The following is a 16,308-nucleotide window of genomic DNA, read 5'->3' on the forward strand; positions in this document are numbered from 1 at the left end:
CTCTCTGTCTCTCTCTTCCCCTCCCGCAGCCAATGGGAGCAAAGATGGCCTGGGCACTGGGGATGGCTCCTTGGCCTCTGCCCCAGGCGCTAGAGTGGCTCTGGTCGCGGCAGAGCGACGCCCCGGAGGGGCAGAGCATCGCCCCCTGGTGGGCAGAGCGTTGCCCCTGGTGGGCGTGCCAGGTGGATCCCGGTTGGGCGCATGTGGGAGTCTGTCTGACTGTCTCTCCCCGTTTCCAGCTTCAGAAAAATACAAAAAAAAAAAAAAAAAAAAAGAAAAAGAAAAAGAAAACTTTTATTACAACCAATTAGACTGGTTAAAAACTAAATGCATGACTTTGGAGGTTATAACTCTTCACTGCTAAACCTTTGAAATTACAGAATGTATAGACCTGGAAGTATGTTTGGATACCATCTATTGCACCCCATTATTTTACCAAAGCCCAGAAAATTAACTGGTTTGCTAAAAAGTATGCTACTTCATTTAATCCTTCTACATAGCATGCCCTACAGGCAAGGCACTGTCTAACACGATAAGTATTAGCGCATTTAGATTTATTTATTTATTTATTTATTTATTTATTTATTTACAGGGACAGAGAGAGAGTCAGAGAGAGGGATAGATAGGGACAAACAGACAGGAACTGAGAGAGATGAGAAGCATCAATCATCAGTTTTTCTTGCGACACCTTAGTTGTTCATTGATTGCTTTTTCATATGTGCCTTGACCATGGGTCTTCAGCAGGCCGAGTAACCCCTTGCTCGAGCCAGCAACCTTGGGTCCAAGCTGGTGAGCTTTTTGCTCAAGCCAGATGAGCCTGAGCTCAAGCTGGTGACCTTGGGGTCTCGAACCTGGGTCCTTCTGCATCCCAGTCTGATGCTCTATCCACTGCGCCACCGCCTGGTCAGGCCGCATTTAGTTTTTATAAAGACATTCTCCACCAGGTATTATAATATTATTATTCCCCCTTTTCTAGAGTAGAAAACATGAGATTCAGAGAGGTTAGGTACCTTGCCCAATCACACAGGTTGAAAATTGCTGAGTTGAAATTTGGATAAAGATTTCTGGCTTGAGTTCCTACTTTGTATCATTTTCTTTATGTTGTCATAAACTAGCAGTAGAGTCGAGGACAACTGACTTCCCCTCCAGTCTTCTGTTACCGCCACACTGACGGTAGGCAGATTGCCACTGTCCACCAGACGCCCACACTGATGCATCTTCCAACTCTCAGGTGCTAATTTCTCTTAGATTTTGATAAATGTCCTATTAAAATTCCATATTGTCTTTATTCACCACCAAAGTTAAAATCTCTCTAGTTTTTTTGCAGTTTTGGGCTCTGTACAGAGTAGACAGATACTCAATACATATTTAAAGAAAGCCTAAGTATATAATTACTGTTAGTAGTATTAATAGTAAAAGCAACACTAATATTCATATTACTTCTTAAAATTTTTAAGATTAAAATATTTTAATTTTGGTAAAATAAATATAAAGTAAAATTTACTATCTTAACAATTTTTAAGTATACAGTTCAGTAGTGTTAACATTTTTGGGTTGTTGTACAACTAATCTCCTGAAGTTTTCATCTTGAGAAACTGGAACTCTATGAATACTTTTTTTTTTTTTTTTTTTTTACAGAGACAGAGAGAGAGTCAGAGAGAGGGATAGATAGGGACAGACAGACAGGAACGGAGAGAGATGAGAAGCATCAATCATTGGTTTTTCGTTGCGACACCTTAGCTGTTCATTGATTGCTTTCTCATATGTGCCTTGACCGCGGGCCTTCAGCAGACCGAGTAACCCCTTGCTCAAGCCAGCAACCTTGGGTTCATGCTGGTGAGAGCTTTGTTCAAACTAGATAAGCCTGTGCTCAAGCTGGCGACCTCGGGGTCTCGAACCGGGGTCCTTTGCATCCTAGTCCGATGCTCTGTCCACTGTGCCACCGCCTGGTCAGGCCAAGAAACTGGAACTCTATATCCATTAAACAACAACTCCTCATTTCCTGCCTCGCCCTCAACTGCCGGCAACTACCATTTTACTTGCTCTTTCTAAAGCGTGACCACCCTAGATGCCTCATATAATCTATATCTTTTTATAACAAATCATCTCTACATTTATAATCTTACTTGATTACAACAATAATCGTATAAGCAGGCAGGGCAGAGACGCTCAGAGATACCTGGACCATTTTCATTTCTTTCGGCTCTAAGAAATGCCGAACCAAGATTACAAAAATTGTGGCATATTTGAACATTTTAATCGAATGAATGAGTGCCTTAAGAATGCAATGCCATGACTTGTCCCAGACTAATTTATTTTAAAAGGTCATTAAAAAATAATTAAAATAAGTAAAATTTCTTAGAGTGTACTGCTCAGGGTGTGGTCTAAAAATGACATGTTTCAAATTGAATGAACATTCTGTTCAATCTTGTTAGTATTTCTCATTGGCTGGATATATATTTATTTTGAGATAATACCAAAATCTAAATGTAATGCCCTTCATTAAGGTGAGGTTCTTCTCCCTTTCTACCAATCCTTCCCATTATAAAAAGCCATGGGACAGACATCATCCTCATTTTTACAAAGCAGAGGGGTCTCAGCCAGTACTGCTCTGAGCTGAAGACAGGAGAGTAGGTAAACTTGATGGTGGGGTCAAGAATCAAAGTCAGGTTTTAGCGTTAAGCCAGTTCATACCAAGCATCACACCCAACTGACCAGGGATGTCTCCCTTTTAGTTCGCTGCTAACACAGTCAGAATGTCAGGATGGCCGGCCACAGTGCAGGATGCCTCCGGGTTCTCCTGGGCATGCTGTTTGAGAATGCCGACTGAGACCTCCGGCTCTGGGAGCAGTCCAGAAGAGGCCTGACTACCATCATCTGAATTTGTTGCAGAGGGGATTCAAAAATGGGGTGGGAGTGGGGTGGAGTGAGTTGCCTTCGATTATTTCCAACCTCTCTCCAGACACCTGCAGCCCCTGGATGAGCCCAAATCGTCGCACCTCTCTACTATCTGGGGAAAAGCTGTCTGGGCTGCACACTGTCGTTTCCCTACCTTTGCATTTACAGTAACCTGCCTCTGGTTGTCGGCCAGCCACAGCTTAATTCGAGCAATTGGGCTTTGGTTTCCCCAGGAAAACCGTCCAGGCGCCTCAGCCATCCATCAGTATTCTCTCCAGCCCTCCATCACTGCTCACCGCGGGCCGGCTCAACCTGCGCTGACCTCATCTCCTTGCACAGAGCAGAGGAGGATTTGGAAAAAATTAGTTCTATTAGTGACTCCCTGAAACACTCTGTTTACTTGTGATATGACAAATATTTCAGCCATTAGGATCTCTCCGTCTCTTATCATCTTAAATGCACTCACTTACATTCCAAATCACTACTTAATTTAAAAGCCTATTTGTTGAGATTGTCACAGGCCCAGGGAAAAGGGGAGACAGACACTCATCGCTGGCTCGAATAGGAATCAGACTTGGAACTTTGATTGTATCTTTCTCCCCAAGACTTATGCTCAGTCAGGTACAATCCAAACACTTGGAAAACTTAAAGGGAAACCCATGCCGTAGAGACTTCTAAGCTCTGCTTGGAAGTGGCAGTGTGGCATGGTGACCTTGGGCAAAGGACATTATTGCTGGTGTCCTCATGCTCCCTGACCCCTGGATATAGCAACTTATTCAGTCCACACTTAATGAACCCCCAAAATATGCTAGACAATGTGACAGATTCTGAGGAAAAAAGATAAATGAGTTGTGTCTCTGTGCTCAAAGTTGTTCTCAGTTTATTATTAACAATAAGCATTTATTGAGCACTTACTGTTTGCCAACTATGCTAAATACTATACTTTTTTTTTTTTTTTTTTGCATTTAATCCATACCATAATCTTAAGAGTTAGGTACTATGTTTTATTCCCATTTTAGAAATGAAGAGACTAGTCTGTCTGACTTATAATATTAAACACTGTGCAGTGCTATCTCCTCAAATAAGACTTTTCCTAGTGGAATTTCTAAATAGTCCCCAAAACAGACCACTTTCAACATGTGTGTGTATTGCATGGTCGAGATATTTATATGCTGTCAGATCTGCAGCAGGTACAAACTTATTCTCAACATATAAGAAGAGGTAAGGGCTGATAGCATTCATACCTCTGTCAGCATGTCTAGCCAGCACACTTCAGAAATCTTGTCATTTAGATTTCTATATACTTCTTGTTTTTTCTTACTTTAGTATCTTTGGCACCATTTGAGGTTTTGGCAATGTTTGTTTGTTTCAGAGTTTCTCAGCTGTTTTAAGGGAAGCAGGAAGGAGAGGTATCCTACCTGGGCTTGGGTTTGAAGATTAAAAGCAGAGAAAGCAAACTCCTTGGGACACAGCATGGAGGTGATGGGATGTATAATATTAACTTGGGTGGCTCCTAGGTCACACCCTGTCTGTGCTAGGAGACTTGGCCCCTCATCTCCCTGCCATAGCTGTTGAGTCAGAGGTAGACTGCTGCCTCAAACCTAGAGCCCAGAGATCTGGACACCAGACTCAGAGCAGCCATGCTTATGACATTGCACAACTGCTGCTGCAGACATTCCCTATAGCAGTTACCTATTGCCATGTAACAAACAACCTCAAAATACAGTGTTTTAAAACGTCAATTTGTTACTTCTCATGATCCTGCAAGTTGGTTGGACAGCTCTTCATCTGGGCCCACTCATGCAGCTGCATTCAGGTGGCACATTGACGGGGGCCTGAGCTCTGCAGGGAGCCTGCAGTGGCTTCCTTCTCATGTGGTCTGGCCCCCTCCTAGAGTCTAGGCCACACTCTTCACGTGGCAAAGAGAGTGTGCGAAGAGGGAAGGGGCCCAGACATTGCAGCCCAGGTATTCCCCGGCATTCTACCATCCAGAGGCAAGGAGTAGAGACAGGGACTCCATTTCCTGGTGAAAGGAGCTGCAAATAACTGTGGCCAGAGAATGGACTTTGAATACAAAAGAGATGCAAATTATTTGTGGCCTTTCACCATTAGGTGGTGGAGTCTGTTCTCTCAACCCTGGCATCTGGGATCTCCTGGTGATGTTCTTTGATCAACTGAACGTAGCAGAAGTGATATAAGCTGCCAAGATAGGTCTTTCAGCTCCACTCGCACCCACTTGCCATCATCACCCTGTGAAGGAGCCGGGTTTAGCCTCCTTGAGGATAAAAGACCCCGTGGAGAGGGAGGTCCAGTCTCCCTGGCTTTCCCAGATGAGCCTGCCCCCAGTTTATCCACCAGCTGAATGTTGTCACATGTGGAAGTCCAGGAGAACCCAACAGAATAATTTCCAGCCAATCCATAGCATTGTAAGAAATAATATGTTGTGGTTGTTTTAAGCCACTCAGTTTTGTGGTGGTTTGTTACACTGCACTAGGTAAATAAAACAGCCCCAGCTGCCCTGCTCAAAGGACTTTGCCCAGGTATAATTGGGCAGCACTTGTTTTGATTTTATGACTAATCTCCTAATAGGTCACCCCCCCCCCCAAGGCAGCCTTGCTTGTAAAGAGTATTTAGAATAAGGGAACCCCTAGCAAAGGGAAGACTCTCAGTATATTCTGAACTGCTTGGTCCCTCAGGTGGAGGATCTCTGCCCCCTACCCCTAAAAAAAGAAGAAGGAAAAGGAAGAAATTAGAATTTATTGCATAATCTCTATTTGCCAAGATCTTAACTTTAGCTTTTAAAAATTTATTACTTAGCCTAACCTGTGTTGGCTCAGTGGATAAAGTGTCAACCCGGAATATAGAGGTTGCCAGTTCAAAACCTGGGCTTGCCTGGTCAAAGCACATACGGGAAGCAAATACGAGTTGATGCTTCCTGCTCCCCCCCCCCTTTCTCTCCTCTCTCTAAGATTAAATAAATAAAGTGTTAGTAAATAAAATCTTTTAAAAAATTATTGTCTATACTTTTTTCCATGCATTGAAAATCTTAGTTCTTGACAACAGTATTATAATTAATTATTACTTATAGCATTATTCTATAATAAATAAAATAGTTCCCCTGCGTGCAAGGACCACACTATGCAACCAGTCACTGGTAGACATTTGAGTTGTTTCCAATCATTTGTAATTACAAATAATGCTGCAAAGATGAACTTCTTTATTATATGTGGCTTAAGTGTCTGTTTGTCGCCGATAGCTTATTGGTTGCTTGCGTAACTGTACTAGCCAATGGGGTGAAGTTGCCACAGCTGAACGCAAATTGAGCGGGTCGGGGGGAAGGTGAACATTTGTTTGCATTGGCAATCATCTGCTTTTGAAACAATTTAAGGCTGAATGCAAATTGAGCGTGCAATCATCTGTTTTACATAAAAACTACGTCTTAACATAATTTCTTTTAAGAATGCCTCCTAGAAAATACAGCCCTGAAGAGGAGAGAAAAGGAGCTAAAGCTGCACAAAAATGGCTTTCTCGACAAAAAGAAACCACTGAGCAGAGAAAGACAAGCCTTGCTTCAGTCGCAGAGCAAATGCGTCTTTCTCGGCAAAATGAGACTGATGAGCATAGAGACCCAAGGCTTGCCTCAGATGCAAGACAAAAAAGCCTGTCTTGACAAAATGAGTCCCTTGAACAAAGGCAGGAGAGAAATGCAAAAAAACCGACAGAGTAATGCTGACCAAAATGCTGATGGAAAGATCTACACAAGAAATGTTGTGTATAAAGAGATCTTTGACATGTGAATTAACATTTTATTATTTAAATCACCTTTATTTATTGAGCTAGCAGTGGCTCTTAAGAAATGTACTGCCAGTGGTTTCCTTCATTGCACTCTACTTTAAGCAATTAAGCAAGTAGAAGGGGGAAACCCCGTGGGGCACTAAGCAAAGGGGCATCCTCGCTGCCTGCCCTGGGTAATTCAGTTTGAATTAGCAGACACCTTTGCACAAATCATTTTAATTACAATTTATAATATCTAGAACAGCAGTCATTTCGTATGACCGCCAGGCTTTCTAGTTGTATATAGGTCATTTTGAATGTCGGCTCATGCATCTTTGGATGGGGAGGGATTGTTAGTAGTGAAATTTCTGGGTCAAAGAGTAAATGCATGAGGCCCTGGCCAGCTCACTCAGTGGTAGAGCATCGGCCCGACATGTGGAAGTCCCAGGTTTGATTCCCAGTCAAGGCACACAGGAGAAATGACCATCTGCTTCTCCCCCCACCCCCTTCTCCTTTCTCTCTATTTCTCTTTTCCTCTCCCGCAGCCAAGGCTTCATGGGAGCAAAGTTGTCCTGGGCACTGAGGATGGCTCCATGGCCTCCACCTCAGGCGCTAGAACAGCTCTGGTTGCAATGCGCAGGGGTCATCAATCTTTTTATAAAAACTGCCCACTTTTGCAGTGCTGGTCAACCTGGTCTCTACCGCCCACTAGTGGGCATTCCAGCTTTCATGGTGGGCCAATCGTGTGCTGTTTGGTTGCTCTGCTACCACCCACCATGAAATCTGAAATGCCCACTAGTGGGAAGTAAGGACCAGGTCGACCAGCACTGCAAAAGTGGGTGGGTTTTTGTTGTTGTTGTTGTTTTTTACAGAGACAGAGAGAGGGATAGATAGGGACAGACAGGCAGGAATGGAGAGAGATGAGAAGCATCAATCATCAGTTTCTTGTTGCGACACCTTAGTTGTTCATTGATTGCTTTCTCATATGTGCCTTGACCGTGGGCCTTCAGCAGACTGAGTAACCCCTTGCTCAAGCCAGTGACCTTGGGTCCAAGCTGGTGAGCTTTGCTCAAACCAGATGAGCCTGCACTCAAGCTGGCGACCTTGGGATCTCAAACCTGGGTCCTCCGCATTCCAGTCCAATGCTCTATCCACTGTGCCACCGCCTGGTCAGGCCGTGGGCAGTTTTTATAAATAGTTTGATGATACCTGCTGGAGCAAAGCCCCAGATGGGCAGAGCATTGCCCCCTAGTGGGCATGCTGTGTGGATACTGGTCTGGCACATGTGGGAGTCTGTCTGACTGCCTCCCTGCTTCTAACTTAGGAAAAATACAAAAAAAAAAAAAAAAAATACATGCATATATTTTTCTGGATATTTACAAATCCTCTTCTAATAGGGCATTGCCTTTCTGAATCCTCAACAACAATGAATGAGTTTCTATTCCTCACTACTTTGTTGAGAGACTACTGTTGCGAATTTTGGGATTTCTGCAGTCTGATCAGTCTGACAAATGAAAAGTAGCATCTCTGTAGAGTTTTGTTTTGCATTGCTTTTTTTCCTTTTTCTTTTTTAGAGAGAGATGAGAAGTATCAACTCATAGTTGTGGCACGTTAGCTGTGCATTGATTGATTGTTTTCTCATATGTGCCTTGACAGGGGAGGGAGGGGCTCCAGCCAAGCCAGTGACCCCTCATTCAAGCCAGCGACCTTGGGCTCAAGCCAGCTACCATGGGGTCATGTCCCATGTCTATTGCTCAAGCTGGCAACCTCACACTCAAGCTGCTGAGCCCGCACTCAAGCTAGTTACCTCAGGGTTTCAAACCTGTGTCCTCAGGTCCCAGGCCAATGCTCTAGCCATTGTGCCACTGCCTGGTCAGGCTGCATTGCTCTGTGTGTGTGTGTGTGTGTGTGTGTGTGTGTGTGTGTGTGTGTGTGTGTGTATTTTCTGAAGTTGGAAACAGGGAGGCAGTCAGACAGACTCCCGCATGCATCCGATCGGGATCCACCCAGCATGCCCACCAGGGGGCGATGCTCTGCCCATCTGGGGTGTTGCTCTGTTGCAACCAGAGCCATTCTAGCACCTGAGGCAGAGGCCATAGAGCCATCCTCAGCGCCCAGGCCAACTTTGCTCCAATGGAGCCTTGGCTGCGGGAGGGGAAGAGAGAGACAGAGAGGAAGGAGAGGGGGAGGGGTGGAGAAGCAGGTGGGTGCTTCTCCTATGAGCCCTGGCCAGTAATCAAACCTGGGACTCCTGCACGCCAGGCCGATGCTCTACCACTGAGCCAACTGGCCAGGGCCAGGCTGCATTGCTCTTATTATGAGTGAGTGAGTGCATCTTATGTTTGGATGGCTGTTTTAATTTTTGATGCTGTTCAAACCTTTGTGTGGACTTTTAACCATATTGATATACAACTACCTTTAATTTTGCAACAACTCAATGAGGTAGTGGGTTGGTATCATTATGTCCCCTTATAAAGATGAAAAAAATGGCAGATAAGGGAGGTTAAGTAACTTACCCAAGGTTGCACAGCTAATATGCAGTTGAAGTCAAGTTGCCTGCCTGTTAGGTCCTGTGGATTTTTTGTGGGGCCTATTTCCAGGAGGGAACTTGGAGCTCTTGTGTTTTGTTTTGTTTTTGTTTTTGTTTTTGTTTTCTTGTTATGCATTTTCATACAAGAGTGCCTTTGCTTATATTTTATTTATTTATTTATTTATTTATTTTACAGAGACAGAGAGTCAGAGAGAGGGATAGACAGGGACAGACAGACAGGAATGGAGAGAGATGAGAAGCATCAATCATCAGTTTTTCGTTGTGACACCTTAGCTGTTCATTGACTGCTTTCTCATATGTGCCTTGACTGCGGGCCTTCAGCAGACCGAGTAACCCCTTGCTCAAGCCAGCAAACTTAGGTGCAAGCTGATGAGCTTTGCTCAAAGCAGATGAGTCTGCGCTCAAGCTGGCAACCCCGGGGTCTTGAACCTGGTCCTTCCGCATCCCAGTTTGACGCTCTATCCATTGTGCCACCACCTGGTCGGGCTTGTGTTTTGTTTTTAATAGAGGATCAGTGCGTGAGTTCACATCTATAACATAGGATGCTTCAGGAGTTTTGTCATGACTGGGACTGAAGAAGGGCTTACAACGAGGAGGATGGTGCCCAGCGGACACCTAGCAGCACTGGGCACACTGGGGCATTTTGAGGACAACGGTGAGAGACCTGCAACCTATTTAATTCTGTTAGAGAATCAGTGAGGTGCTTGATGAAGCCATTAAGTGGGGTTCGTGTCTCCATTCTACTTATAAGACTCCAGGAGGGCAAATGCTGATGGAAATTTATTGATTTTTTTTCTGCCTTTACCGAATGGGTCAAAAACATGGTACAACACTGCTGGTTCCAATTAAAATCACCTGTTAGCTTACAAAGGTTGGCCCTTTCCGCCCTCCCCTGCCTCCCCCATGTAAAAAGGGTTTAAAAGATTTTCATTTAATTGATTTGCTGTAAAATGCCCTTTACAATTACCCAGATAAACTAGGCATCACCTGTGGAGTAAGAGCCAATTTGAGCTGTTTATCAAGACTTTGCCTCTGGCCACTTCTCACCCTGGGATCTGAGTCTCTGTATTGATAGCTTGCATCTGTCAACATCGGATATTTTTAGTGGGCGGCAGAAAGCTTTTAGGGAGATGGGGATGGTGGCTGCATCTCTGAGCAGGTGAAGAAAGCAGGATGGGGTTTTTATGTGTGTGGAATGAGAATGGTCCATTGTGCTGAAAACAAGTTCGGAAAATCAGCCTGGGCCCTATGTGCCTAAAAATAATCAGAGTTGGCCCCACTTAAAAATCAGGCCATGAGCCTCCAGGAAATGGGAATATGAGTATTAAAGAGTACCGAGTAACACAATTTCCCCGGTTTCTTTTGGTTTCAATTTCATGTAAAGCTATGTTGAATGTCAGAAGGGAGAAGTTGAGGAGGCTCTAAAAGAGTTATGCGTATATTTTGGAGCTGGTGGGTAGTAGGAGATGTGAATTTACAGATGGTGAGAAACAAAGAAAGACATTGAGTATTAGGGCTTGTGTATTTCTCAAACCATCCACTCGAATCCACTTAATCATGGAGTGTCAGTCCTGGCTAAAGAATCATGAAAAAATTTGGTGCCAAAAAACAAACAGACCCAAAAGTCAAGTAAATATAGAAGGGGAAAGTTAAATTCTGGAAAATATTAGAGTAATAATCTTGAAACTGATCATGGCAAAGTTCTAGAATAAATCATGAAAAAAAAAGTTTTCTAAGACTTTGAGAGATGATAGTGGGTCACTGAGAATCAGAATTTCCATTCTGATTGTTATAAAACAGGGAAGTGCTCTAGACACAGTGAGTCTTGACATAGTAGAGTGGTTGATGAGAATAAGTGATGGAATACTCATGAAAATTCTCGGCACATAGTAGATGCAATATTATTGCACTGCCTCAGGCTGTCATAATATCCATCAGAGTCAAACTACTTCATAGATTTGTCTATTGTTGCCATCTCTATTTCCCCATCTCCTTCCCACTTGACTCTTTTCTACCAACACTGCTCTTTCTACAGTGACCTCCCGGTTAGTAAATTCAGCAAATAGTCACAGTTCTCATTTTGCTTGAATGCTTCAAGAATTTTGACATTCATTAAAGGATTTCTCCCTCCTCTTTGAAACCTTTTCTTTCTTTTCAGCCTCTGGCACCACACTCTCCTGAATTTTCTCTTTTCTACCTGCTCACTTCCCAAACACTTCGACATAACAGCATTTTTCTGCTATTTTTTAACTAATAGTGTTGCTCCTGGTTTTTTTCTAGAACCCGTTCCCTACTCTTCTTGAGAGTAATTTCAACACAATTCATTTCAAAATACCATTCAGGCAGACATCTGGATACCCAGATGCGAAACAATGAATTTAGCCCTTACCTCACACTGTCTACAAAAAATAACTCACAACTGATCAAAGACATAAATGTGATTGCTAAAACTAGAAAAGAACTAGAAGAAAACAGGTGTAAATCATTGTGTCCTGGGATTTGGTTTAATGGTTTTGGAGATATAACACTGCAAACAAAAACAATGAAAGAAAATATAAACAAGACATCATCAAAATTAAACTTTGGCATGTCAAAAGATAACAAAGTGAAAGACAACCACAAGAATGGAAGACGAATTTTGCAAATCATATATATGATAAGAGATTTGTGTCAAGAATACATAAAGGCCTCGCCCTGGCCGGTTGGCTCAGCGGTAGAGCATCGGCCTGGTGTGCGGGGGACCCGGGTTCGATTCCCGGCCAGGGCACATAGGAGAGGCGCCCATTTGCTTTTCCACCACCCCCCTCCTTCCTCTCTCTCTCTCTCTTCCCCTCCGGCAGCCAAGGCTCCATTGGAGCAAAGATGGCCCGGGCGCTGGGGATGGCTCCTTGGCCTCTGCCCCAGGCGCTAGAGTGGCTCTGGTCACGGCAGAACGATGCCTGGAGGGGCAGAGCATCGCCCCCTGGTGGGCAGAGTGTTGCCCCTGGTGGGCGTGCCGGGTGGATCCCGGTCGGGCGCATGTGGGAATCTGTCTGATTGTCTCTCCCCGTTTCCAGCTTCAGAAAAATACAAAAATATAAAATTAAAAAAAAAAAAAAAGAATACATAAAGGCCTCACCAGGCAGTGGCGCAGTAGATAGAGCATCGGTCTGGGATGCAGAGGACCCAGGTTTGAAACCCCGAGGTCGTCGGCTTGAACACAGGCACACCAGCTTGAGCATGGGGTCATAGCTTGAGCATAGGATCACAGACATGACCCCGTGGTTGCTGGCTTGAGCCCAAGGTCGCTGGCTTGAGCAAGGGATCACTGGCTCGGCTGGAGCCCCCTGGTCAAGGCACATATGAGAAAGCAATCAATGAACAGCTAAGGTGCCGCAACAAAGAATTGATGCTTCTCATCTCTCTCCCTGTTTGTCCCTATCTGTTTGTCCCTATCTGTCCCCACCACCTTTCTCTCTTGCTAAAAACTAAAAAATAAATTATACATAAGAATTATTACAACTCAATAATAAAAATAACTCAATTTAAATATGGGGAGAATATTTGAATAGAGATTTCCTCCAAGAAGCTATACAAATGGCTAAGAAACACATGGAAAGATGTTCAACACCATTATCCAACAGGAAAACGCAACTCCATACCATAAGATACCATTTCATACCAATCAGGATGTTGAAAAATTGGAACCCTCATACACTACTGGCTTTGCATATAAAATGGTGCAGCCTCTTTGGAAAACAGTATGGCAGTTCCTCAAAATAAAACATAAACTCAGTTAAAAATATGACTAAGGAGTTCCATTACTCACATATTTGAGGGAAATAAAAACATGTCTACACAAAACTTATACACAAATGTTCATAGCAGCATTTTTCATAATAGCCAAAAAGTGTCAACAACCCACATATCCATCCACTGATAAATGGAGAAATAAAATGGGGCATATTCATACACCAGGATATTAAAAAAGAATGAAGTGTACTGATATGTTAAAACATAGATGAACTTTGAGCACATTGAGCTAAGAGAAGGAAGCCAGTTACAAAAGACCACATGTCATCTAATTCTATATACTTCTATGAATGTTCAGGACAGGCAAATCCATACAGACAAAAAGTGGCTGCCTAGGGTTGGGGGAGGGGATCTGGGGAATTTAATTATTTAATATTATGTTAAAGATCGCTAATTTGCAAGTTAGAAGTTTCAAGAACTGAGAGTACCGTATACGTTGTAGTTGATCAATAATCCTTGTTTAATTTTTAAACTTTTCATTTTGAATTAATGTAAGATATACAAAAAATGGTAAAAATAGTTACAAAGAATTTCTATACACTCTTTTACTCAACTTCCCCAAATGTTAACATATTACATCACCAGCGTACAGTAATAAAAGCAGGAATTAACATTGCTAGTCTTCCATTAACTAATGATAAATATTATTTGATTTTCAATAACTGTCCCACTAATGTCCTGTTTATGGTCCAGGTTCAGTGCAGGCTTACACACTGCGTTTATTTGTCATGTCTCCTTAGTTTATCTATCTGTCTGTCTGTCTATCCATCCATATCTGTCTATCTGTCTATTTTTTACTAAGCCCAGTCCATGATGAAAGTCCCACAGCTCAGGTAAGTGCACTGCTCGGGTCCCATCCCGGTTCACTCCCTGCATGAAGACCTTGCCCTTGACCCTCTACACAGAGCCCACTCTTGGCGGCAGCCCTGAGTTCCGGGGAGGGATGAGATAGCTAGCTACTAACATTTTTGTTTTGTTTTGCTCTACACTGGAGGTTGGACAGCGGTAGGCTGAGGCTTCTTACCCTGCGGAAAGCCAGAAAGGAATACGGAGCCGGAGCAAAACCCTGGCTCCTGCGCCCTGCTCAATCAGGATTAGAAAGAAACCAACCAGCACCCATCCGGCCGCGCTCCGCAGCCCTCTCCTTAGTCTTTTTTTCCCCTCTCTTTCATCTTTTATATCCTTGATGCTTTTGAAAAACACTGGTCAGTTAAATGGAAGACTATCCCTCTGTTTGGGTTTGTCTGAGTGTCCTCATTATTAAATTTAGGCTATGCATTTTGGGAAGGATACTACAATACATTCGTGATGTGATACCCTTCTTAGCACACCATATTGTTGGTAAGTTTCATCACTGGTGACATTAATTTTGACTATTTGGTTAAGGAGCTCCCAGCCAGGTTTTTTGACTGTGAAGTTATGACGTTTCTTGAGAGAGGGATAGATAGGGACAGACAGACAGGAACGGAGAGAGATGAGAAGCACCAATCATCAGTTTTTCGTTGCGACACCTTAGTTGTTCATTGATTGCTTTCTCATATGTGCCTTGACCACCGGCCTTCAGCAGACCGAGTAACCCCTTGCTTGAGCCAGCGAACTTGAGTCAAGCTGGTGAGCTTTGCTCAAACCAGATGAACCCGCGCTCAAGCTGGCAACCTTAGGGTCTCAACCTGGGTCCTCCGCATCCCAGTCCGACGCTCTATCCACTGCGCCAGCGCCTGGTCAGGCATGATGTTTCTCATGGTAGTTAATAAGTACATTGTGGAAAGATACTTTGAGACTATGTAAATATCCTGTTTCTGGTCATATCTTTACCTACAAACTGGAGCATCTACTGCTAATGCTTCCTGAAAACTATTATTACTGTGGTGCTTGCAACTGATGATTTTCTATGTCCATCGTCCCTTCTACATTTATTCATTGGAGTTCTCCTGTAAGACAGGACTTTCTCTTTTCCTCTGTTTCTATCAATATGGACTCTTGAATATTTGTTTTATTCTGTGGACTGTAATGCATTATTATAATTTTCTTTTTATTTTGTTATCCAAATCATCCCTGAGTGTGAAGCCCCATCAAGTTATGTAGCTTGTATCTCACTATGTCCCAGTCTTCATCTCAGCATTTTTTTACTCGCTGGGACCACACGATCTTCCAAGTTCCCTCTGTACCTTCCCTGCCCCACTGTTGCGATTAGCCATCTCTGAAAGTAGTCTTGGCTCCTTTATGTTGGGGGCTAATCTTTGGAAACAAAAATCTTACTACTAGGTGCTCACTGTTAGTAGATGTCATTGTTTCTTCACTTCAGGGGGCAGAGCTAGGAAGCATATGCCTTCGTGACATACCCATGTCTCTACTTACTTCCACATCTGTCTGTCTGTCTGTCATCTACTGAAAACCCTGACCTTGTATTGATACATGGAATTTCATTCCACCACTCAGGATTCATTCTATTCTTCCGCTTTTTTGTATGTAATTCCTTTCTCTGATAGGAAAACAAACAAACAACAAACAAAACCCTGGTGCTTACTGTTATCAATATATTTACTTATCTGCTCAACCCTTGATTACATATAAAGCAGTTTCAGAAGTGCTAACCTAGAACCTATTTGAATTAAAGTACAATACTCTGTACTCTTCAGCCTTAAAGTATATAGTTTAAGTTCCTGTCCAATTCCTCATCGTAATTCCTTTTTTTCTCACACCCTTATAGTGGTTATGTTATTAATTTGTAATAAATTCAACACATATTTTTATTTTATTTTTAATTTTTTTCCCATTGATTTGAGAGGAGGAGAGAGAGAGGGAGGGAACAGAGAAGGAAGAGAGAGAGAGAAATATCAACTCATTGTTTCACTTTATTGTTCCGTTTAGTTGTGTATTCATTGACTGCTTCTTGCATGTGCCTGCCTGACTGGGGACTGAACCCGTGACCTCAGCACACTGAAACAATGCTTTATCCACTGAGCAACCCGGCCAGGGCCAATACATGTTTTTAAAAGTAAGTAATATTTGTAAAAATATTTTGAAGAACACCATGTATATGGAACAGCCTCTTTCTCTTTCATATAGCCCAGAAGTCCTGGAGAAATACTCAGAGGCTGTACGGAAATTCAAGCCCTGATTTCTTGCCACCCTACTGCTTTGCCCAACACTTTTCTGTTCCTGTATCACCTCTTCCTTTACTGCTCTGGGGAGAAGTTCTCATAAGCATTTTAAAAGTTCTGAATTTCCACCTAGCCAACCTGCACTAAACTCCCCACTACTTTGGCCGTAGCCCAAATAAAACCTTTAGT

Source organism: Saccopteryx bilineata, chromosome 2, assembly GCF_036850765.1.
Source record: "Saccopteryx bilineata isolate mSacBil1 chromosome 2, mSacBil1_pri_phased_curated, whole genome shotgun sequence".
Classification (NCBI taxonomy): domain Eukaryota; kingdom Metazoa; phylum Chordata; class Mammalia; order Chiroptera; family Emballonuridae; genus Saccopteryx; species Saccopteryx bilineata.